General features: G+C 37.1%; 1 long non-coding RNA gene across 1 annotated transcript; it reads left to right on the forward strand.

Moving 5' to 3' along the window:
* Nucleotides 1-5,249: 5,249 nt before the first annotated feature.
* LOC110922759 lies at nucleotides 5,250-6,606 on the forward strand. The gene is made up of 2 exons (XR_002583467.2): nucleotides 5,250-5,465; nucleotides 6,384-6,606. It is a non-coding gene; the product is annotated as an uncharacterized LOC110922759 (long non-coding RNA).
* Nucleotides 6,607-9,201: the final 2,595 nt, after the last annotated feature.

Genomic DNA, 9,201 nt, shown 5'->3' on the forward strand with positions numbered 1-9,201 from the left:
TGGTCGTATCTTGTCCTGAAAGCGGTCTTGGGTACGTCTTAACTTCTAACTTTAAGTTGATGATACCTTGACCTTAAGTCTATATTGGAGAAGAAGCTTGCCCTTGCAATTGGTCTAATAGATCATTGATCCTGGGCAAAGGATAATGATTCTTGATCGTTACCTTGCTCAACTCACGGTAATCAATGCACAGGCGCATTGAACCGTCATTCTTCTTCAAAAATAAGATTGAGCTCCCCAAGGCGATGAGTTGGGCTGAATGAAGCTTTTCTCCAACAACTCATCCACCTGGGCTCTTAATTCTTTCATTTCAGTCGGTGCCAGACGATACGGAGCTCGTGCAACTGGTGTAGCTCCAGGAAAGATGTTGATTCTGAACTCCACTTGCCTCTCAGAAGGTAATCCAGGTAGTTCATCAGGATAGACATCTGGGTATTCAGAGATAACTGGAATATCTTCTATCTTGGGCTTCAGTTCATCCACTGTCACTTGTGCCATGTAGATGACACATCCGCTTTTCAAGCACTTGGATGCTTTAAGTATGGATACTTGATCAGGCAATCCATAGTGTATATCTCCCTGAATGGTGATCATTTCACCGGAAGGGGTTTTAATTTCGACGAGTTGCTTGTCGCACGCGATACGAACTTGGTTATGCGACAACCAATCCATACCCAAAACTACGTCAAACCCCGCCAATTTCATTGGCAGAAGATATAATGGGATAGACTGATTCTTACCGCATATCGAACATCCATCAAGAATAGAAGAAGCGGTTTCTGGGATACCATCGGCAAGCTCTACCTCATATTTAATATCTAGTGTTCTTATGGGAAGATTTAAAAGTTTACTAAATTTAAGATCTACAAAAGATTTTTCCGCACCTGAATCGAATAAGACTCTAGCATAGATGTCATTAATGAGGAAAGTACCTGTTATGACGTTATCGTCATTCATCGCCTGCTTTGCATAGGGATCGCAATGGGTCGGGTTCGGGTCGGTATTGGTAATTCCATACCCGTACCCGGTTATAAAATCACGTCCCATACCCGACCCAATACCCGTAGGGTATTTGACGGGTAATTAACTGTCGGGTATCGGGTTTACCCATTAGTTTGTTAAAAGATATATGTTGAGATTTCTAAATACATTTTTTACTATTGTAATTATTATATTATTTTATTTATACAACAGCTACTAAAATTAAAAATGTACATTACATACATATAAGTTTTATCATAAATTAATAATAACTTTATAATATTTATACACTCACATGCATATACTTCACAACATACAAAATATAAATACTATTATCAAATGCATATACTAAAGAAAATTTATTTTTTCACATTATGAACATACTAAAATAAATCATTAATAGACAAGGGTTAATAGAAATAAAGTATAAATTAAAAAAATCGGGTATATGATCGGGTAAATGGGTATGTGCTTTCGGGTAATCGGGTCGGGTATCACCAAATCCCATACCCGACCCATACCCTCAAAATTTTTTAAAACTAATCCCATACCCGGCCCAATACCCGTCGTGTATCGGGTATACCCGTCCCATTTGTGTCGGGTTTCGGGTATACCCGTCGGGCTCGGGTATTTTTGCCATCCCTAGCTTTGCATTCATTTGGAATGCCCGTGCATTCCTCTTTTTAGCCTCGTCGGGCTTTTTATCATTTTTAGGGCAGTTGGGCTTGATGTGTCCTTTCTCATTGCAGCCATAGCAGACTACATCCTTAAGGTTTTTGCATTCATGGGTCTTATGCCCCCTCTTCTTACAAATGCCACATGTTTTAGCCTGTGGGTCAGAGTCACACTGTCCCAGTGTCTACGGTTGCAAGTCTTGCAAGTGGGCTTCTCACCCGACCTGTCTTGGTTCTTCTTGAACCCGAATTTACCCTTCTTTTTCTTGTTAAACTTTTGGGAGTTGTCATCCTCCCTCTTCCTTTTTCCCTCTGTATCGGTCTTTCCAGACCTGCTTCTCACCACATCTAAGGTGATTGATAGAGACAGATCCACAACAGATCTGTAGGTTGTAGGCTTTGAAGCCTTCACAATGCCCTTAATTTCTGGTGCTAGACCTCCAATAAAACGCGCAATGTGTTTGGGCTCAGGTATGGTCAAGTAGGATACCAACCTCGACAGAGAGTTGAAGTCGGTAACATATGTCCTACAATCCAAGTTCTTCATAACAAGAGTCAAGAAATCTGACTGTACCTTTTCAACCTCATGTTGAGGGCAGTAGGTTTCCTTGATGAGGTCCACAAACTTAGACCATTCTAGATTGTAAAGGGGAATCTTCCCCGTGGACTGTACTAATTCCTTCCACCAAGTAAGGGCCTCACCCTTAAACGACTGGGATACGAACTTCACAGTATCCTCTTTCGCACAACCGCTGATATCGACCACAGTTTCCATCTCGTCTAACCAGCGCATGCAATCAATAGCCCCTTTTCGTTAAGTCTCTTGGCTTGCAAGAGACAAAGTACTTGTAAGTACTTCCTTTAGAGGAACGGGGCTTGTCATCAAAGACAATCTTCTTTTGTGGTTCACTCTTTGCATTCGAAGAGTGAATATAATCTTCTTTATGTGATGAATGTGGCTTAGATTGGGACTTGGAGCGAGTAGCACTCGACTCTTTAAAGTTTTCCATGATCTTTTCCATGGCCTTTCCAACAGTCGCGTCAATGTGAGCTTGAAAAGCATCGTCATTGATGTTTACGTTCACAGCGTCATCAGTACTATCGCGGCGACTACTGTGTGCCTCATCAGAGTTTGCCATTTTAGAAGCTTTGGTACTAAACACCAAAAATAGTCATTGCTTAGTCGCATCACAATAGTAAATCATCGCATTGTTGATTTAACAAGCCATGGTATTATTAAACCATATAGGCTATTAAGTTATAACATTTCTAATGAATGTTGTTTTTGAAATTAATTCGATATAATTAGCCCATGTCATAAAAGAACCATCAACAACATTCAGATAGGACATAGTCCATTATTTATTAGAAAGGGGATCATAAGTCACAACTGTCATTGTCACACTGACAATATTAAAATAGCTCAAAGGCTCATCTCGAGGACATTTAAAATATAGACCGCGATCTCATTTGATCAGGGACTTTTAAGGCTTGAACATAGTTCATTACCTTTAGACAGGGAGTCGTAGACTACAACTGTCATCGTTATAAAAGACGATATAATTTGGCCCGTAGGCAAATCAATTGACATCACAAAAGGATGTTAGAATAATAATCATCGCACTGATGATATTTGTCTTGATCACATTAACCATATTGACTATAAGGCTATACCTTTGTACAAGGGGCGTAGACCACATCTGTCGTTGTCAAAGTTGACGATATAATATGGCCTTTAGGCAAGTTAATTAACATCACAAAAGGATGTTCAAATATAACAATCATCGCATTGATGATATTAGTCATGATCCTCTCGGGACTTAAACGCCACTGAAACAAACATTTCGATAAGTCAATTGCGCAATAAAAGAAAGATTAAATGTACACATTCAGGCGAACAGAACATGTCACTAAATACGGTCCATAAATTGGGGATTTATAGAATTAATAACCGTTCACTTTCGAATACCAAGCCCTAACCGTACGGATCTATCAAAACCCTATGCAATTGTAGAATCCAAAGTTGAAATTAATATTTGTATCTTTGTATCTAAATTAACTTCTAATATTACTTCTTATTTTTGTGTTTTAATATCCACGTACATCAATCTATACTTGTACGGTTTTATTTAAATTCATTAACACATAAAACTTTAAGGCAAATGAATCTCGTCACAAACACGAGATCCGATTACGAGCAATATAAATTGGAACTAAAAGTGTGTTTATAGTGCATAATAATAGCCCTACCTATAGCATAACGAGCTAATTTGAACAATAAAGTATCGCAAACGAATCAATTTACGAAGGATACATGTTAGGGTAAAGAGATTTGAGAAGAAAATTAGATGATACATACCTGATGTCGTCACGCAAACGAATCAATTTACGAAGGATACATGTTAAGGTAAAGAGATTTGAGAAGAAAATTAGATGATACATACCTGATGTCGTCACCATGATGAACTATTGAGGAAAACTGATGTTGTCTATTCAGATGTGAATGTGAAGCACCATCAGCACACACAAAGCACAGAATGGTTGGAGAGAGAGAAAGAGGAAGGGTGAGATGGCTGAGAGACAGTATCAGCACACACAAAGCACAGAATGTTTTTATATATGTAATATTTTTAGTTTTATTTAATAATGAACATTTCAAATAAAAGAATGAAATAACCAGAATACTATACAACAGAGACAGTATCCGTGTTGAGTAAACAATATAGACGGTATCCATCATTTATAAAACCTATGGATAAAAGGTGAAATCTCATCTTTTTTTAAATCAAATTATTTTTTGGGATATTATGTATTCAAAATTTCTTCCACCACAATCCAGATATGTGAATGTGAAGCACCATCAACACACACAAAGCACAGAATGGTTGGAGAGAGAGAAAGAGGAAGGGTGAGATGGCTGAGAGACAGTATCAGCACACACAAAGCACAGAATGTTTTTATATATGTAATATTTTTAGTTTTATTTAATAATGAACATTTCAAATAAAAGAATGAAATAACCAGAATACTATACAATAGAGACAGTATCCGTGTTGAGTAAACAATATAGACGGTATCCATCATTTATAAAACCTATGGATAAAAGGTGAAATCTCATCTTTTTTTAAATCAAATTATTTTTTGGGATATTATGTATTCAAAATTTCTTCCACCACAATCCAGATATGTGAATGTGAAGCACCATCAACACACACAAAGCACAGAATGGTTGGAGAGAGAGAAAGAGGAAGGGTGAGATGGCTGAGAGACAGTATCAGCACACACAAAGCACAGAATGTTTTTATATATGTAATATTTTTAGTTTTATTTAATAATGAACATTTCAAATAAAAGAATGAAATAACCAGAATACTATACAATAGAGACAGTATCCGTGTTGAGTAAACAATATAGACGGTATCCATCATTTATAAAACCTATGGATAAAAGGTGAAATCTCATCTTTTTTAAATCAAATTATTTTTTTGGGATATTATGTATTCAAAATTTCTTCCACCACAATCCAGATTATTGACCAAGAAATAAAAGTCAAAATCAACAATCTCTAAATTTATTTTATTTCTTGCTTCATCCCCAAGTTCCGAATCCACCAACATCAATTACATAAATAATATTGACTTCGAAACGACCTAATCAACCATCTTCAAATGGGTTTAATTCTCCGAAACTTCTCATTCATGGCGGGAACCCTCCTCGGAATCTATGTCGCCCAAAATTACGACGTCCCAGATGTCAAAACTCTTGCAAATCAAGCCCTTACCACTGCCAAACAACTCGAAGAACGTTATCGTAAGCGTAATTAGATTCTCGCTCAAGATTTTTGCATCCATTTACAGGTCTTTGTTTTAACATAATCTCTAATTGTTAACAATGGTGATTTTGGGTTTTATAATGTTTGTTGAACGAATTTGAATGTGGGTTTTGTTCCCTTTTTATTTTGATTATATGAATACAATGTGAAGATGAAATTTAAACGAATGTTGATTATATTTTTGATTAATTTGATGTGTGTTGAATCTGATCCTGGGTTTTATTGTTTCTTGAAATTAGGGGTTTTTACGTTTCATTGCAATTAACTTGATAATTAGGGTTGTAAACGAATCGAACGTTGAGCGAACTGTTCATGAACCGTTTGGCGGGATGTTCGTTCGGTTAATAAATGAAGGAACACGAAAAAGAAATTTCGTTCGTTTAGTTAAATGAGCGAACATGAACAGAGACCGTGATAGTGAATTGCTCATTTATGTTTGTGAACGTTTGGTAACGTTAACGTGTTTGTTTGTGTGTGGGGTTTATACTTTTTACTTTTATGTGATGCCGATTTTGTTCGAATGTTAATATGTGTTCATTTGTGGTCGTTTATGTTCATTGACGTTTGTTTGTGTTCATGAATGTTGGGTTGTGTTCATTTCTGTTCATGAATGCTTCTTTGTATTCGCTTGTGTTCATGAACTCTCGTTTGTGTTGGTGTGCGTTCATGAACGTTCGTTTGTGTTCGGTACCTTAAAATTTAACTAACATGAACAAGTTCATTTCTTTAATGAACGAACACGAACATACAAACTTGTTCTGTAAGTGTTAATGAACTGTTTGTGAACACATGTATTTCCTTCACAAAAGACACGAACAAGGCCTTGTTCGTGTTCGTTCGGTTCGTTTGCAACCCTATTGATAACGTGTTACTGTTTTTTTGGTTGTCGTTAACAGCAAGATTTGGAAACTTTGGGGTCCGAGATGCAAGAAATAACTTTTTGGATAAAAGTGGCCAAAGTGACGAAAATGACAGTTTACTCATTGCAATCAAATTGATAATGTGTTACTGTTTTTATTTATTTATTTATTTTTAATCTTTTTTTTTTTACATTAAATCATTGCTCTTGTGATAGAAAAATGTTCAGATCATAATAGTGTCTTCATTGTTATCTACAAACTGAGTGTATTCTATGGATGGTCCCTTATTATATCTAAGCATAGTTAGAGCCTCACAGTATAAGTTCGCATGATCGGAAATTGCCTACAGTTCATCGGGTGTCTCAGGTTCTCGAGATATCTACTGATCGGCATTGGAGTGTGCTTAAGCATCCTGCGTTAGTAATCTCAGTCAGTCTTGTTATTGAGTGTTCTTTTGCTCTTTACATGCTTATGTTGATTGGGGTGAATGCTCTAATGATCCGATACACTGATCTAGAAAAGGGCCCAACTTAAACGAGCATAGCTTTTAATCCATTTGGAGTTACGGGCCCATAAATTATGGACGCAGATGGAAAACGGGCTGTACGTTTGTAAAAACTCCGTTCATGGTTTGCCCGACTCTCAGACCCAGATTCTCTCAGCCCTGATTTTAACTTTGATGGATTTTCTCAGTTTTTAGCCAGTAAAACTGTAAAAGGTTTTCAATTCCGGGTCGTTAATTTGGAACATCTTCATTTCTTCTTTCTCCAAACACATGGCGGCTTCCCCCACGTAAAATCAGTATTATACGTAAGAAACCGACACAAGCTAGAGTATATGTAATACCCCAGCAATCCTTTTTGATGTCTCCAAGCTGAGCAACGATTTCGGTTGCCGTTTCCAAGTTCAGTATACTTTGGAACACTGCCTTCCAGTGGCGGATCTTGCCCGTTGAACCTGCCAGGGCCAAAAGACACGGACACTAAAATTAGCACTACGGCCGAAAAACTTGCCAGGGCCGAACATAGTATATATACAAAATTTCGAAAGAAATGCGGAAAATTAGCACTACGGCCGAAAAACTTGCCAGGGCCGTGGCCCTGCCACGGCTCCACTAAGATCCGCCCCTGCTGCCTTCCACTGCCTTCCTTTTCCTCATTTCACCAATGGAGATAAGTGGTGCGAGGTCTCTTTGATCCGTTATGGGAAACTCTTATCACGAAGCCAGGGTTTCCTTACCTATGCTCTTTCCAGCCCTCAAAATGCCTCTGGTATCCAGTCGGAAAGAGCACGCAACTTGACGTGAAAGTTGTCGAGTTTCTCTTGGTAGCAGGAGCCATTGCACAGTTATGAAGTAGCCATGATAGGATCATTAGTCTGGTACATTCTTCTTTTATATAGTTTAACTCTACTCCGTATAACAAATAAGAATATCAATTTTTGAGTGTTTGTATGTCTATTTAAAGGGATTTATTGTCGGTCATTGATATATGTCATATACCAAGTCAACACTTGAAAACTAAGTAATAAAATAACAAACTGACACTCAGCATACTTAATCTCACAACTTAATCAATTGCTTAGTTATTTATGCTTGGTTCATCAGATTAAATGGGAAAATCAGAATATAAACACAATCATCAGAATGCTAACAACCCGGTCATGGTTGGAGAGACATCTTTGTTTTGAGTCTTGCGATAAATTACGGACGCACCCACTGGCGGAGCTTCTTTGGAGCCGGGGGTGCCCCGGCCCCCGCCCGTTTTTCACTCGTAGTGTTAAATTTTACCGAAAATTTTCGCAAAAGAAATATATTTTTGTGGTGTAAAATATTGGATTTTTAAGAGCTCGAGCCCACCGATTTGGATTTCAAGAGTCTGCCCCGCTGAGTTTTTGTTCTAGCTCCGCTACTGGTAGCACCCCCCTTTCGTCTTTCCTTTTCTATCAACCAGGGTTAGCAGTTACATATATCTGCATTGCACAAGGTAAAGAATGCCAAGCCATACAATGATAACAAACCCAGCTAAAGTCAAAGAAGTAGAAAAGAAAAGAAAAGAAAAAGGAGAGAACAGAAAAAAGAATGAAATCGAAGCTAATAAGGATTCAACGGGTTATCCACAACAATTGTTCGACCCAAAGGGGCAGGGGTTTGTGGTCGGGAGGTTGGGGTTTGCAATTTAGAAAGGGTTGGCGGCGCAGCTTGTTGCCCGTCTACCTTCTGTTTTGATGTAACTTAACAAGTTTTCTGGTTATATCAATCGTTCGTTTAAAAAAAAAAAAAAATAAGGATTTAAACCAAGTCTATCAATTAAAGCTTAAAGGGGTTAACCACCCCAACCACATCTCATACTTTTATTTCATGGTGTCACCATAAGAAAAAAAAAAACGGTGTCGCCCATGTTTTGGTTAACATATTGCATATCTATACTTATATAATAAAGAAACCAAGTTTTGGACACGTGTCATCTATAGAAGGTATCCTTAAATTTATACTTATCTTATATTAACTAAATAAATAAATAATAAATTAATATTAAATCTTATCATACTTTAATAAGATATTATCTTCAAATCTAAATTGTTAATTTAATATATTTTTAAAACAAATACCTTTCTTTCCAACTTATATTATATTAAATATATAAATAATAAATTAATATTAAATGTTATCCTAATTTATTAAAAATATAACTTTTTTTATATATGTTCATAAGCTACATTTACAAGAAACTAAGGATCACGTGCACCTTTACATTTCTATAATGACAAAGTTTGTTTCAACCTTCTAGGGTAGTCCAGTTGCCCAGCCTCACCCACCCTCTCCCTAGAGGTCCCGAGTTCGAATCTTGGTGTC

This window comes from Helianthus annuus, chromosome 2, assembly GCF_002127325.2.
Source record: "Helianthus annuus cultivar XRQ/B chromosome 2, HanXRQr2.0-SUNRISE, whole genome shotgun sequence".
NCBI lineage: Eukaryota > Viridiplantae > Streptophyta > Magnoliopsida > Asterales > Asteraceae > Helianthus > Helianthus annuus.